This window comes from Saimiri boliviensis, chromosome 5 (genome assembly GCF_048565385.1).
Source record: "Saimiri boliviensis isolate mSaiBol1 chromosome 5, mSaiBol1.pri, whole genome shotgun sequence".
NCBI classification, from domain to species: domain Eukaryota; kingdom Metazoa; phylum Chordata; class Mammalia; order Primates; family Cebidae; genus Saimiri; species Saimiri boliviensis.
This window is the reverse complement of record NC_133453.1, coordinates 110,684,435-110,701,354: the sequence shown is the minus strand read 5'-3', so window position 1 is coordinate 110,701,354 and position 16,920 is coordinate 110,684,435.

Here is a 16,920-nt window from a genome sequence, read left to right as displayed (position 1 = left end):
AAGAAATGTGAATAAAAAGAAATATTTAGCAGAATGGACAGCAAGTAAGACAAGTTAAAATCAAAGAATAATATGGTCGTGGGATGGCTGAAATATATTTTAAGAATTTAGGTAGGAAGTTAATTGGATGTTTTCTGGATTGCTGTAATGTGAATTCTTCTGTTTTTCTTAAAAATCTTCATATATTTGTTTAACTGTATTATTTTTGGTAAATTACTAAAGAAACCTTATTGTGGCTATGATATTTCATCTAAAGAGATATGGATTCTAATATATGGAAAGGATGAGAAAAACACCCTGGAATTCAAGAATATTTTGGAGTAAGAAAATGAACTTCTATAGATTGTGGGGATGAGGGAGAATGCAATATTTTAAGGTATTACTCAAATTCTCTTACCCTACTACATAAACTCTTGACCTTCCTTTTAACTTAAAATAAAATTTTCGTGTCTCACTGTTTCCTACAACTTTCTAAATCCCTATAGACCTGATGGTTTCCTGTCTATTTCTACCTGAATTTATTTTTCATCATTTAGATATCAGCTCAGCACCAATGTGAAACGTTTTTAAATCTACCATCTGAAATAATTATCTATATTCTCTGTCAAATCACTCTGCTTTAATTCCACATGACCCCTTACTCCCCTCAAATTATCCTGTTTGTATGCTTGTTTATTTTCTGCATCCTTCACTGAAATGTACCCTTCTTTAAGAACAAATAACTTGTCGGTCTCTATCGTCAATGCTTAGAACTCTGTTCGGCAGATGGTAGGTCTAACAAGTAAATATTTGTGGAATGGATGACTTTGTTGCTTAGCTCACAATGAACGGGGTGCTCCATCTGAAATCTATTGTTTATCCTTACTAATCACTTTTATCTATCTACTAACATTTCATGGACTATGTAGTGTACAATCAAAATAAGATCTGTGAACTCAACTAGATCATAAGAAAACTACGGACAGCTGATGCTTGTCTTGAAGACATCAAGACTTAGTATTTCAAGACAATGCAGAAAACTGGTTAATATACAAGAAAATAAAGAAACTTTTGGCTGGGTGCGGTTTCTCACGCTTGTAATCCCAGCACTTTGGGAGGCTGAGGCAGGTGGATCACCTGAGGTCAGGAGTTCAAGACGAGCTTGGCCAACATGGTGAAACGCTATTTCTGCTAAAAATACAAAAATTGACTGGATGTGGTGGTGTACACCTATAATTCCACTACTTGGGAGGCTGAGGCAGGAGAACTGCTTGAACCCAGGAGGTAGAGGTTGCTGTGAGCCAAGATCACCCCACTGCACTCCAGATTGGGCAACAGAGTGAGACTATGACAAAAAAAAAAAAAAAGAAAAAAAAGAAAAAGAAAAAAGAAAAAAAAAGAACTTTTAAGAAAAGAAAAGAAATAGTGTTGGACTTTTTTTTAAATGTAGCACAAGAAAAATTTTTGACCAGTGTATATCATTAGGACTTTTTAAAAAGTAACATAGTAAAAACTTTTATCCTGTATATCAAGCCTTGTGAAAAATTACACTAATATGATGATTTTCAAAATATATTACAATTGATATTATTTTCATTTTCATTTAATAAAAGACCAAAGAAAATGTGAGGATTTTAGAAAAATAAAGAAACTCATACATCACAGAACTCATTCATTTTATGACCAAGTAAAATAAAGTCTAAATGATTAACTATTGGCCACAACTAGATGTTACATTACCTGAAGGATAGCCCTGTAATTTTCTGACTAAATAAAACATTCATGATTTCCAGAACCAAAGCTCTGTAGCTCTGGGGGCCCTATTATTCTCTCAAAAAATCAATAACCTCTTTATTTCAAGTGTCTATTTGTATTTGAGGAATCCAGGACCTCAAATTGCAGCAGTGGTTGCAGGGTTGTGGGTGGGACTGGACAGGGAAACATTATTTGGAAGAATAAGGTTTATGAAGAAAATATTTGTACACATATTATATGTATATATGCATGTATCTATGTATGATTGACTAGGTTAATGAAACATTTTACTGTACATATAAAATACATAAATTTAAAAAATATAAAAATATATATTATATATTACTATATATTATAACATATAATATATAATATATAATATGTAATATATATTATAACATATAATATGTAATATATATTATAACATATAATATGTAATATATATTATAATGTATAATATATAATATATAATATGTAATATATTATAATGTATTATATATAATATACAATATATTATGTATCATATATTATATATAAAATATTATATATAATATATGTATATATAATTATTTTTTATATAACTTATATAAAATTATAATTGTATATCATATATAATTATATATCTTATATATTAAAATATGTAATATATATTTATATATGTATTTATATGTTTTACTATGTATAATATATGTATAATATATATGTATAATATATATTTTTATATATTTTCAATATATATTTTACTATGTGTAATACATATTTATATATTTTTTACTATGTATAATATATATTTATATAATAAACTGAAAAAATATATATTTTTTATATATATATATATATATATATATATATATATATATTTCACTATAAGGCAAGAGATAGCTCAAAAATTTGAGTTTAGATTGGGTTTGAAGACAGATCAAATACTTCCCAGTCTGACATAAAGGTAGCTGACCTTTCTTCACCATGTGCTTTTGATTATGTGTTCAAAGAGAGGATGTAACTGTTTTTCACCTGCACGATCAGGCGCTCGGGATTTGCAATTATTCTGTTCGGTTGCTCTGGTTCTTCATCTCGTCTTCCACATGCCACATGGATGTTGCTCTGTTTGCCTCGTCTCAGTTTTTGAAACATTTCTCCCCAGCCTGGTGGTGTGGATGCTGAGAAAAAGGGTGGTAATTAAAATCTTAGGTGATTCAGGTGCTGGGTGTAGAATTCCTGTTGCTACTCCTAGGTCTGGCAAGATTGAGTACCAAGTCAACTGAGTTATCTCTAATACTATCTTTACAAAAATCAAGAGCTGATTCCTACACAGGTTGGGCTTGGAGTAATGCTGGTATTTTTTGGGCAAGAAAGAAATAACACTGGTTGCTTTGAGTATGTGCTTTGTGGGGTGTGGGTGAGGGATTCAGTTAACTTTTGAGGAGGGGCTAAGCTGAAGTGTACTCCCCATTACACTGCTTCACTCCAGTCCTCTTGGATTCATCCTTGCTCAGTTCAGTGCCTTCGTTTATTCATCATTTCATGCAATAAATATTGGGGAGTGAGTCATGTACACAAATTAATGCAATACAACGAGATAAGCACGATAAGAATACTGTGAACAAAAAGCACTTGAGATACAGAGAAAAAATTATAATCCCTGGAGGAATGAGGGAACACTTCACTGAGGAACAGTTTTAAGGAAAATTAGAAATGCTGCAGTGATACTGTGCCTAATCTGAACACTGTTATAAGAAGCATCATCAGCCGGGAGCGGTGGCTCAAGCCTGTAATCCCAGCACTTTGGGAGGCCGAGGCGGGTGGATCACGAGGTCGAGAGATCGAGACTATCCTGGTCAACATGGTGAAACCCCGTCTCTACTAAAAACACAAAAATTAGCTGGGCATTACAGGCTCGTGCCTGTCATCCCAGCTACTCAGGAGACTGAGGCAGGAGAATTGCCTGAACCCAGGAGGCGGAGGTTGCGGTGAGCCGAGATCGCGCCATTGCACTCCAGCCTGGGTAACAAGAGCGAAACTCCGTCTCAAAAAAAAAAAAAAAAAAAAAAAAAAAAAAGAAGCATCATCATCAGACAGTTTTAGAGGAAGCAGAAAAGGCCCTCTCAGGTTGTGTGGTTTGTTCAGCAACAAAAGATGCCTACCTCTATAAGCAAAGAAGAGAATAGCACTTGCTTATAGATAAGAGAGTCAGTTGTGGGGCTACAGCCCTGCGGTTTCCTGAGATTATCAGAAAAGAACATGAGAGGCTGCAGAGCAGGATGGGATGAGAGAAAGGATGATTGGGAACAGATACTGTGACCCGTTATGTAACCACAACACGATGTTTTCTGATGGAATCTGCCAATTTTTAACAGATGAGGAGACAGAAGCCAGGGAAGCTTAAATGATCTGCCGATCGTCTGGTAGCCAGTGGCAAAGCTAGAATTTTCAGCCTCCAAGTTCGTTTTTGGTTTTTCTATTGTTTAGAGTCCCAGAATACATTATTTTTGCCTCTGCACTGCTAACTGAATTGTGATTTCTACCATTGTCCTTTTATGGGATACTTCCAGCTCCAATATGCTATTTAGTAAATTTTTTCTTTTTTTGTAAATAATTTTTTTTTCCTGACAGACGCAAAGCATGTTATTTAGAGAAATTTTAGAGAACATTTGCTCTAAGACTTTATGAGATGGTACATTCTTGGTGCTAATATTTTAGCATCATTCTTGTATTCTGCTCTTCATTTATGAAGCAATCTCAATGAACAAAGGAGAATATTCCTCTGGGAAATAACTTTTTGTCAAGATAAGGCAATATAACTTTATATTTCCTAGCTGAGCATGTGGAGTACTTAAGCAAGACTTCATTTGTCTCTTACTTTTAATGTATAATTAAGTTTGAATTAACTTTTAATTACCTTCTCTATCACATATTTATTAGGGGAAAATAGGTCCCACAGCTTTCCCTCTTCCACAAATCAACACTTTATAAACCAACGCTTTTCCTTTCCTTATGAATTCTATCAAACTCTGTATCCCTTTAGTGATAAATTTCTTCAATTTTTCTTGAACAAGTATACGTTGGAAGACCTTCCAAGACCTTTTGCTCAAGGGCAAACCTTATTCCCAGATTGGATCAAGTTGAGAAAGACATAAAGACATAAAGTATTGTCACCAAGCACGCAGGAGGGAAAAACAAGCAAAGCAGAAGGAGGATGACGTTCTTCCCACCTCCCCTGGTTTGCCCCTGGCATAAGCTGTGTGAACTTGTTCATTTGCTCAGAACAGAAAATCAGCCCATAGAGCTATCAATAAGAGCAGGTCACATGCACGGATGGAACTATGCACCTGTGCCAACTAGCTAAGTTATGAATGCAAAAATTTCTCAAAACAAGGGATCCCCAGTGAACACACAAATGATAAGGAAGTAGTACATCCTTGCTGCATTGCTGACATGGAGAAAGTTTTAGATAGATCAAACCAGCCACGACATTCCCTTAAGCCAAAGCCTAATCCAGAGCAAGGTCTTAACTCTTCAGTTTTGTGAAGGCTGAGATTGGTGAGGGAGAGGCAGAATTAAATTTGAAGCTAGTAAAGGTTGAATCATGACGTAAAAGAAAAGAAAATCCATCTCCATAACATAAAAGTGCAAGGTGAAGCAGCGACTATTAATGAAGAAGCTGCCACAAATTATCTAAATCCAGCTAAGATAATTCATTAAGGTTAATACACCAAACAAAAGATTAAAAAAAAAAAAAAACAGAAGTTACTGTGGTACAGGTGGTATTTGGTTACATGAGTAAATTCTTTAGCAGTGATTTGTGAGATTTGGGTGCACCCAACGCCCAAGCAGCATACACTGCACCATGTTTTTGTTCCTTTATCCCTCACCCTGTCACACCCTTCCCCCCAAGTCCCTGAAGTCCACTGTGTCATTCTTATGCCTTTGTGTCCTCATAGCTTAGCTCCCAAATATCAGGGAGAACACACGATGTTTGGTTTTTCGTTCCTGAGTTACTTCACCTAGAATAGTCTCGTCACATCCAGGTCACTGCAAATGCTGCTAATTCCTTCCTTTTATGGCTGAGTAGTATTCCAACGTGTGTGTATGTGTGTCTGTGTGTGTGTATGCCACAGTATTTTTATCCACTCTTTGATTCATGGGCATTTGGTTTGGTTCCACAATTTTGCATTTGTGAATTGTGCTGCTATAAACATGTACGTGCAAAGTATCTTTTTTTTGTATGACTTTCTCTCGGTAAACACACAGTAGTGGGATTGCTGGATCCAATGGTAGTTCTACTTTTAGTTCTTTAAGGAATCTTGACACTGTTTTTCACAGTGGCTGTACTAGTTTACATTCCCACCAGCAGTGTAGAAGTGTTCCCTGATCACCACATCCACAGTAACATCTACTGTTTTTTAGTTTTTGATTATGGCTATTCTTGCAGGAGTTAAGGTGGTATTGCATTGTGGTTTTGATTTGCATTTCTCTGATTATTAGTGATGTTGAGCAGTTTTTATTATGTTTGTTGGCCATTTGTGTATCTTCTTTTCAGAATTGTCTATTCATATCCTTAGCCTACTTTTTGATAAGATGGGTTATTTTTCTTACTGATTTGAGTTCCATGTAGATTCTGATATTAGTTTTTTGTCAGACATATAAATTGAGAAGATTTTCTCCCACTCTGCGGGTTGTCTGTTTTTTCTGCTGACTTTTCATTTTGTCGTGCAAAAGCTCTTTAATTGGGCGTCAGCTATTTATCTTTGTTTTCATTGTGTTTTCTTTGGGGTCCTTGGTCATAAAATCCTTGCCTAAGCCAATGTCTAGAAGGGGTTTTCCAATTTTATCTTATAAAATTTTTATAGTTTCAGGTCTTAGGTTTTAGTCCTTAATCCATCTTGAGTTGATTTTTGTATAGGGCAGAGATGAGGATCCAGCTTCATGCTCCTACATATGGCTGGCCATTTATCCCAGTACCATTTGTTGAAAAGGGTGTCTTTTCCCCTTCATGTTTTTGTTTGCTTTGTTGAAAGATCAGTTGTCTGTAAATATTTGGGTTTATTTCTGGGTTCTCTATTCTGTTCCATTGGTCTCATGTATTTATATCAGTACCACACTGTCTTGGTTACCATGGCCTTACAGTATAGTTTGAAATCAGTTAGAGTGATGCCTCCAGATTGGTTCTTTTGCTTAGTCTTGCTTTGGCAGTGCAGGCTCTTTTTTGGTTCCATATGAATTCTAGAATTGTTTTTCTAATTCTGTGAAGAACGATGATGGTATTTTGATGGGGATTGCATTGAATTTGTAGATTGCTTTTCTCAGTATGGTCATTTTCACAATATTGATTCTACCCATCCGTGAGCATGGGATGGATGTGTTTCCATTTGTTTGTGTTGTCTATGATTTCTTTCAGCAACGTTTAGTAGTTTTCCTTGTCTTTTTACTTTTTGGTTAGATATATTCCTAAGTATTTTAATTTTTTTGCAACTATTATAAAAGGAGTTGTGTTCTTGATTTCATTCTTCACTTGGTCACTGCTGGTGTATAGAAGAGCTACTGGTTTGCATACATTATTCTTGCATCCGGAAACTCTGCTGAATTTATCAGTTCTAGGAGCTTCCTGGAGGAATCTTTAGGGGTTTCAATGTAAACAATCATATTATCTGCAAACAGTGACAGTTTGACTTCCTCTTTACTGATTTAGATGCCCCTTATATCTTTCTCTTGCCTGATTGTTCTGGCTAGGACCTCCAGTACTATGTTGAAGGGGAGTGGTGAGAATGGGCATCCTAGTCTTGTTCCATTCTCAGAGGGAATGCTTTCAACTTCTCCCCATTCAATATTATGTTGGCTGTGGGTTTGTCACATACGGTTTTTGAGGTATGTCCTTGTATACTGATCTTGCCGAGGATTTTAATCATAAAAGGATGCTGGATTTTGTTTGATGCTTTTTCTACATCTATTGAGGTGATCTTAAGATTTTTGTTTTTAATTCTGTTTATGTGGTATATCACATTAATTGACTTGTATATGTTAAACTGTCCCTGCATCCCTGGTATGAAACCCCCTTGATCATGGTGAATTATCTTTTTGATATGTTGTTGGATTTGATTAGCTAGTATTCTGTTAAGGATTTTAACATCTATGTTCATCAAGGATATTGGTGTGCAGTTTTCTTTTTTGGTTATGTTCTTTCCTGGTTTTGGTATTATGGTGATGCTGGCTTCATCAAATGAATTAGGGAGGGTTTCTTCTTTCCCTATTGTGTGGAGTAGTGTCAGAAGGATTGGTACCAATTTTTTGAATGTCTGGTAGAATTCTGCTGTGAATCTGGTTCTGGACTTCTTTGTTGGTAATTTTTAAATTACTATTTCAATCTTGATGTTTATTATTGGTCTGTTCAGGATATCTAATTCTTCCTGATTTAAGCAAGGAGGGTTGTATTCTTCCAGGAATTTATCCATCTCTTCTAGACTTTCTAGTTTATGTGCATAAAGGTGCTCATAGTAGCCTTGAATGGTTCTTTGTATTTCAGTGGTGTCAGTTGTAATGTCTCCTGTTTCATTTCTTATTGAGGTTATTTGGATTTTCTCTCTTCTTTTCTTGGTTAATCTTGCTAATGGTCTATCAATTTTATTTATCTTTTCAAAGAACCAGTTTGTGTCATTTATCTTTTGTATTGTATTTTGTTTGTTTGTTGTTTGTCTCAAGTTCATTTAGTTCTGCTCTGATCTTGGTTATTTCCTTTTTTCTGCTGGGTTTGTGTTATTTCTCTAGTTCCTTGAAGTGTGACCATAGAATATCAATTTGTCTTCTTTCAGTCTTCCTGATGTAGGTGTTTAGGGCTATGACCTTTCCTTTGCTATGGAAAGGAGAGTTCCTAAGGCTGTGAACCTGATTCAAAAGGTTTTAGTAGGTTGCGTCATTATGGTCATTCAGTTCAAAGAATTTTTTAAATTTCAATCTTGATTTCATTTTTTTAATCCAGTGCTCATTCAGGAGCAAGTTATTTAATTTCCATGTATTTGTATGGTTTTGAAGGTTCCTTTTGAGTTGATTTCCAGTTTTTCACCTCTATGGCCTGAGAGAGTGCTTGATACAATTTCAATTTTCTTAAATTTATTGTGGTTTGTTTTATAGTAGCCTATCATAGAGTCTATCTTGGAGAAAGTTCCATGAGATGCTGAATAGAATGTGCATTCTGTGGTTGTTGGATGAAATATTTTTTATATATATATATGTATATATATATATGTATATATACATATATATGTATATATATGTATATATATGTATATATATGTATATATGTATATATATGTGTATATATATGTATATATATGTATATATATATGTGTGTGTGTATATATATATATATATATATATATATATATATATGGTAAGTCCATTTTTTGCAAGGTGGTGCTTAAATCTATTGTTTCTTCTTAGACTTTCTGTCTTGATGATCTGCCTAGTGCTGTCAGTGGAGTACTGAAGTCACCCACTATTATTGTGCTATTGTCAATCTCATTTCTTAGGTTTAGTAGTCATTGTTTTAATCTCCAGTGTTAGGTGCATATATGTTTAGGATTATGATATTTTCCTGTGGGACAAAGGCTTTTACCATTTTCTAATGTACTCTTTGTCTCTTTTAACTACTGTTGCTTTGAAGTTTGTTTTATCTGATATAAGAATAGTTTGCGTTTGGTGTCCATTTCCATAAAATATCTTCTTCCACCCCTTTACTTTAAGTTTATGAGAGTACTTATGTGTTAGGTGAGTCTCCTGAAGACAGAAGATAGTTGGTTGATGAGTTTTGATCTGTTCTGTGGTTCTGTGCATTTTAAGTGGAGCACTGAGGCAATTTACATTCAATGTTAGCCTGAAAATGTGAGGTACCATTACATTGATACATTGATTGTGCTATTTGTTGCCTGTGTACTTTGTTTTGTTTGTTTATTTGTTTTTGTTTATTATCTTGTATTTTTGTTTTATAGGTCCTGTGAATTTTATGATTTAAAGAGGTTCTGTTTTGATATGTTTCCAGGATTTGTTTCAAAATTTAGTTTCTTTTAGTAGTTCTTACAGTGGTGGCTTGGGAGTGGAGAATTCTCTCACAATTTGTTTGTCCAAAAAAGACTTTAATTTTTCTTCATATATGATGCTTAGTTTTGCTGGATACAAAATTCTTGGCTAAAAATTGTTTTGTTTGAGGAGGGTGAAGATAGGGCCCCAATCTCTTCTAGTGCGTAGGATTTCTAGTGAGAAATCTGCTGTTCATCTGACATGTTTTCCATTGTAGGTTACCTGGTGCTTCTGTCTCAAAGCTTTCAAGATTCTTTCCTTCATCTTAACTTTGGATAACCTGATGACAATGTGTCTAGGCTATGATCTTTTTTTGATGAATTTCCCAAGTGTCTGTATTTCTTGTGTTTGGATGTCTAAGTCTCTAGCAAGTCTGGGAAAGTTTTTCTCGACTATTCCCCCAAATATGTTTTCCAAGCTTTTAGAATTCTCTTCTTCCTCAGGAACATGAGTTATTTTTAGGTTTGGCCATTTAACATAATCCTAGACTTCTTGGAAGCTTGTTCATATTTCCTTATTCTTTTTTATTTGTCTTTGCTGGATTGGGTTAATTCAAACACCTTGTCATTGAGGTCTGAATTTCTTTATTTTACTTGTTCAATTTCATTGCTGAGACTTTCAAGAACATTTTGTATTTCTATAAGCATGTCCAATGATTCCTGAATGTTTTATTGTTTTTCTTTTAAGCTATCTATTTCCTTGAATATTTCTTCATTCCCTTGTTGTATTATTTTTTTAAAATTTTCTTGCATTGGCTTCACCTTTCCCTGGTATCTCCCTGATTAGCTTAATAACTAACTTCCTGAATTCCTTTTTGGGTAAATCAGTGATTTATTCCTTGTTTGGATCCATTGCTGGTGAATTGGTGTGATTTTTGGGTGGTGTTAGAGAGCCTTCCTTTTTCATATTACCAGGGTTGATTTTCTGGTTCCTTCTCATTAGTGTAGTCCCTGTCAAATGGAAAGTTCAGGGCTAAAGGCTGTTGTTCAGATTTTTTTTGTCCCTTAGGATGTTCCCTTGATGTAGTACTTTCCCCATTTTCCTTTGGATGTGGCTTCCCACGAGCTGAACTGCAGTGATTGCTGTCTCTCTTCTGGGTCTAGCCAGTGAGAAAGTCTACTCAGCTCTGGGCTGGCACTGGGAGTTATCTGCACAGAGTCTTGTGATGTGAACTGTCTATGGGTCTCTCAGCAGTGGATGCTAGTGCCTGTTCTGGTAGAGGTGGCAGGGTGGGGGCATGCAGTGGACTCCATGTAGGTCCTTGGCTTTGAAGGTTTAATGCTCTATTTTTGTGCTGGTTGACCTTCTGCCAGGAGGTAGGGCTTTCCAGAGAGCATCACAAGTGGTAGTATGGAAAGAAACTGACAATGGGCAGGACCCTAGAACTCCCAAGACTATATATCATTTGTCTTTGGCTATCGGTGTAGGTAAGGAAGAACCATCAGGTGGGGGTAGGGATAGGCATAACTGAGCTCAGGCTTTCCTTGGGTGGGACTTGCTGTGGCTACAGTTGGGGATGAGGGTGAGATTTCCAGGTCACTGGAGTTGTGTACCTAGGAGAATTATGGCTGCCTCTGTGAAGTCATGTAGGTTATCAGGAAAGTGGGGAAAGCCAGCAATCACAGGCCTCACTCAGCTCCCATGCAAACCAAAGGGCCCATCTCACTCCCACTGTGCCCTAAGTTCTGTCCAGGAAGCTTCTGGCCCCATTCAAATAGTTACATAGTTCAGCTAGAGATTTCCTTCTCCTTATGGAGTTTTACCCCCAACTCCTCCGGCTGCCCTCCCAGTGGACCCATGTGGTGCCAGTCAAGAATGGCCTGATTAGGGACTCAGCAAGCTCCCAAGGCCTTCTTGCTGCTTCCTCTACCCCTGTATTTTGCTGGTTTTCTAAATTGACTCAGCTCCAAGTAAGGACAGAAACTTCTCCCACAAACAGACCTTCAGTTTCTCCAGTGGGGGTTTGTGTGTTTAGGAGAGGAGGCTCTTCCTTTTTCACTACCTCAAGTGGGGCATCAATAGCATTTGTGGTATCTCCTGGGTCCTGAGGAGCAGTCCACTTTCTTTATAGCGTTTGTGGGTCCTCTCAGGATTGCTGGTTTGTTCTTGCAGTAGATCTTGAGCTAAAATTTACAGTGCAAACCTCTGCACACTGCTTTGTTTGGAGCTGCAATCTAGTCCTGTCTCCTGTCTCCCATGATGATCCTCTGTTTGTCTCAAACAAAATATTTTTATGTAGACAAGACAGCCTTATTTATTGAAGAAAATGACATCTAAGAATGCCCACCTTCAAAGCTTCAAAGGACAGGCTGACTGTCTTCTTAAGGACTAATGCAGATGATGACTTTAAGTTGAAGCCAATTCTCACTTTCCATTCTGAAAATCCTAGGACCCTTAAAAATTATGCTGAATCTTCTCTGCCTATGTTCTATAAATGGAACTACAAAGCCAGCATGACAGCACATCTGATTATAGTAAGATTTACTGACTGAATATTTTAAATCCACTGTTGAGACCTGCTGCTTAGAAAAAAAAATCATTTCAAACTATTACTGCTCATTGACAATGCACCTGGTCACTCAAGAACTCTGATGGAGATTTACAAGGAGATGAAGATCGTTTTCTTACCTGCTAACACAACATACATTCTGTAGCCTGTGGTTCAGTGAATAATTTCACCTTTCAGGATTTATAACTTAAGAAATACATTTTGTAAGGCTGTAGCTTTCATGGATGGTGCCTCTAATAGAACTGAAAAAAGGAAATCGAAAGTCTCCTGGGAAAGATTCACCATTTTAAATGCCTTCAATAACAATTATGATTCATGGGTGGAGGTCAAAATACCAAATTACCAAGAGTTTGGAATAAGCTAATTCCATCCCTCATGGATCACTTTAAGGTCTTCAGGATTTCAGTAGACAAAATAATTGCTAATGTGGTGAAAACAGCAAAATAATTAGAATTAAAATAGAATTCTGAAGATGGGACTGAATTGCTACAGTCTCATGATAAAACTTGAATGAATAAAAAGTTGCTCCTTATATACATTTAATAAAAGTGATTTCTTGAGATGGGATCTATTTTGGTGATGATGCTGTGAACAGTGTTGAAATGACAACAAAAAATATAGAATACTGAATGAATTTAGTTGATAAAGCAGTGTCAGAGCTTGAGAGGACTGACTCCAATTTTGAAAGAATTTCTAATGTGGGTAAAAGGCTATCAAACAGCATCACATGCTACAGAGAAATATTTTGTTAAAAAGAAGAGTCTACTGATTAACATGGCAAGCTTTATTGTTGTCTTACTAAGAAATTGCCACAGCCAGCCCAACCTTCAGCAATCACTAACCTGATCAGTTAGCAGCCATGAACATTGGCACAAGACCTTCAGCCAGCAAAAGAATTACTACTGCCTAAAGGCTCAGATGATTCTTAGCAATTTTTACAATAAAGTATTTTTAAATTTAGGTAAGTACATTTGTTTTTTAGATGTAATGCCATTGCACATTTAGTAGGCTACAGTGTATTGTAAACCTAACTTTTATATGCATTGAGAAACCAAACAAATATTAGATGAATTACTTTATTGTCATATTTATTTTATTGCAGTGGTCTGGAAGTGAGCTTGCAATATCTCTGAGGTATGCCTGCATACTGAACAGCCATCAGAAAGGAAGGAAGACCAAGTCATCTCCCTGCCCGAGAAGACAGTAGAGAACAAGATTTCCCAAAAGAGTAGACTATCAGAGGACCAGATTCTATGCAGTGAAGAATGATGCATGTGTGGGAAGGTGGTGGGAGCAGAGTGCTCAACTCATCAGAGCATTTTAACAGGATTTTTTTTTATAAAAGGATACATGACTTCAGAATATTTAAGAAGATGGTGTTTTTCTTTCTCTTTTAAGTTGTTTTTAAAATTTTATTTTTAGACTAGTAGGGGTCTTTAGCCTATATTGAGTCTTATGGGAAAGATCTAATAGAGAGAATTTTTTAAGTTTTGAAAATTAGGGCATAGCTAACACATACATAAATCGCTAACACTTATTTATATAATGTATATTCTGTGCCTGGAATTGTTGAAAATAATTTATATATATATATACAGAATACATATACACATATGCATATATATATATACAAAATACATATATACATATGCATATATATATATATATATATATATATATATATATAGTCTATTTGTGTTTTTAAAACCGACAAAATAAATGCTATCCTAAAAGTTTTAAGTGAGGACACATGCACCCGTGTGTGTGCATGCACACACATGCATACATAGCAAACACAGGATAAGTGATTTATTCCAAAGCCATATATCTATGATGTGGTGGAGCTGGGACTGGAGCTCACACTGTTTGGTTCTGTGGCTGAGCTGTTATGCCCATGGTTGACAAACGGGGTGTTCAGGTGCCTGAGAGTACCACAGTAAACTCACATGGCCACTATGGAATATTTTTAATTTTTGAGAGAAACACAGTAATACTAAAAATTTGCAAAGCTCCATGTAATTAGTTTTTTTTTTTTTTTGCAAGATAGTGTACATATGTTATTTTAGATTGCATCATGCTCCTGTTTGATGTAAAGCTATGTTCTCAGGATTTGCTATAATAAAAAAACGAACACCCTGTGAAAATCACAGTGAAACAGGGTCCAAGGGTGGTGGCATCCTGCCTGATTCCAAGGCTTGAGAAATGAGAAGTGCCCAGCAGGCATACCTGTCCCATTAGTAAGTAATTGTGCTTTCTTAGAATATTTTTTTCAATTAATATAAATAAATTTTTCTAGGGGATATAAAGTTATGAGGACATACATTTTTAACCATTTTTTGGAATTTAATTACTTAACAAATGAAACTGTTTGGTAATTCTTTTGGCCTAGCAGTCAATGAACAAATAACTGAGATGCTGCCAGCATGGTGAAGCTAGAAAGCTTAGAAGCATCTACCCCAGGCTTTGAATGGAGAAGGGGGTATTTCCCAGATGAAGACATTAGCCTTTGAATGGTGGGGGGAGGGGATACACCTTCTTGAACAGAACTAAATGGGAGAATATGCACATCGACTTTTCCACATTAAAAAAAAGAAAAGTTAAGGTACCAAGATTTACTCATCGAGTAGGAAGTGAGGTTTTCTAATGAACATCAGGACGTTGGATTGAATAGACAGGTTCCTAAAGATGAAACTGGTCTCAAAGCTAAAAGGCATAAAGAATCTCTGTCCTGTTATACAACCAATCATAAAATAAGACTTCAATAAATTCTTATTTGTTTGGATAAAAACATTTCACTGGAACTTTTGAAAAAAAAAATACATCCAAAAAAAAAAAAAAAAAACAAAATCAAAAACGTATGTTTTTGCTGCTTGTCATGGTACAGCTGATGTGCAGTAGTTCTAGTTGTGTATGAGACAGACGTGTGTGTTCTGTATAAATACACACAGACAAAAACTTATTCTGTTCAAATAAATTAGCACAAAAATGCTGGATTCTGTGAGATGAATGCATGCTGGCTCTTTCAATTGGCACTCACAGCTGCTGTGCTAAAGTATGCTTGGTAAATACATATTTTTAAAGCTGTTTTAATTTGGAAATTCTGTCAAAATATCCCTTGACACTCTCCTTACCCATCCTCTGCCTAAGATTATTGGTAACCTGACAAGGTGCAGCCCTGTTCCCCCAGTTAGTCTATTTTGAGGCTTGCGAAATGCAAGTGAGAATTAGAAGCAGAAACCAAAAATAGCTATACAACCCAAGAGACAGCCAGTGTTCAGAAGAAATTATATGAGTCCGGGCGCAGTGGGTGTCTCATGCCTGTAATCCCAGCACTTTGGGAAGCCGAGGCTGGCAGATCACGAGGTCAAGAGATCGAGACCATCATGGCCAATATGGTGAAACCCCGTCTGTACTAAAAAATACAAAAATTAGCTGGGCATGGTGGCCCGCACTTGTAGTCCCAGCTACTTGGGAGGCTGAGGCAGGAGAATTGCTTGAACCCAGGAGACGGAGGTTGCAGTGAGCTGAGATCATGCCACTGCACTCCAGCCTGGTAGTACCTGGCAACAGAGCAAGACTCTGTCTCAAAAAAAAAAAAAAAAAAAAAAAAAAAAAAAAAAAAAAAAAAGGAAAGAAAGAAAGAAAACGAAAAGAAAAGAAAAGAAAAGAAAAAAAGAAATTATATGAGTATGTTGAAGAGAAAATGTTTTAGATGTAGACGTAGATTTAAGTCTCATTTTAAATAAAACTTGAGCCAAATGACTTGGTCACACGCTCTTTCTGGCTCTTCTAATTTTTTTTTTCAATGGTTCTGTATTGCCCTTAGAAAAAAGTCAACCATTCTTTAAACTACCATTTAAAGCATTCAATTATTTGGCCCTAAACTATCATTACAACTATTAGAGTTGGAAAAAAAAAAAAAGGAAGGAGAGGGAATTAACTTTGACATCACGTCTACTAGATGAACAGATTTGTAAACTTCAGCAAATTATTTAACATCTTTGTACCTTGTCTTACTTATGATTAAAGAGAAAATGCTAGGATTTTTGCTTTCAGGAAAATGGATCAGACATATGTTTCTCTGCTCCTCCTGCCAAGAACAAAAAATAATTGATCATATATATAAAAATAAAAATCAATGCAGGAAGACTCTACAAGGTAGAAAGAAGACGGCAGATGAGCTACAGATCTCAGGACAGAACCAGCGACACAGCAGGGAGTCCCTGGGTTTCCTTTTTGCTTCTTATGTCCCAGACATGGGGTGAAAGCAGCGGGCAACCAGAAATCACCACAGGGTTCAGACAAAAAAGACCCAACAAAAGCCTTCTTTCTATAGCTAAAGAACCAGAAAAAGGACAGTCTAAAAAGACAGAAATGTTTTAGAAAAGAACCACTCCACACCAGCTAAACATCGTAAAAACTGCATCCCCTTGAGCGCGCAGATACTAAAAGCTGAATGCAGAACCTAGGCTTCCATTCTCACCGGGCTGTAAAGACATCCCAGCTACTTGAGGTGGATCAAGAGAAGGCGGAATTGAAAGCCAGCTTTTTCATTGCTGCTGGGGAGCAATGTACCAACTTCAGCTGGTGTTGGTGGAGATCACGTG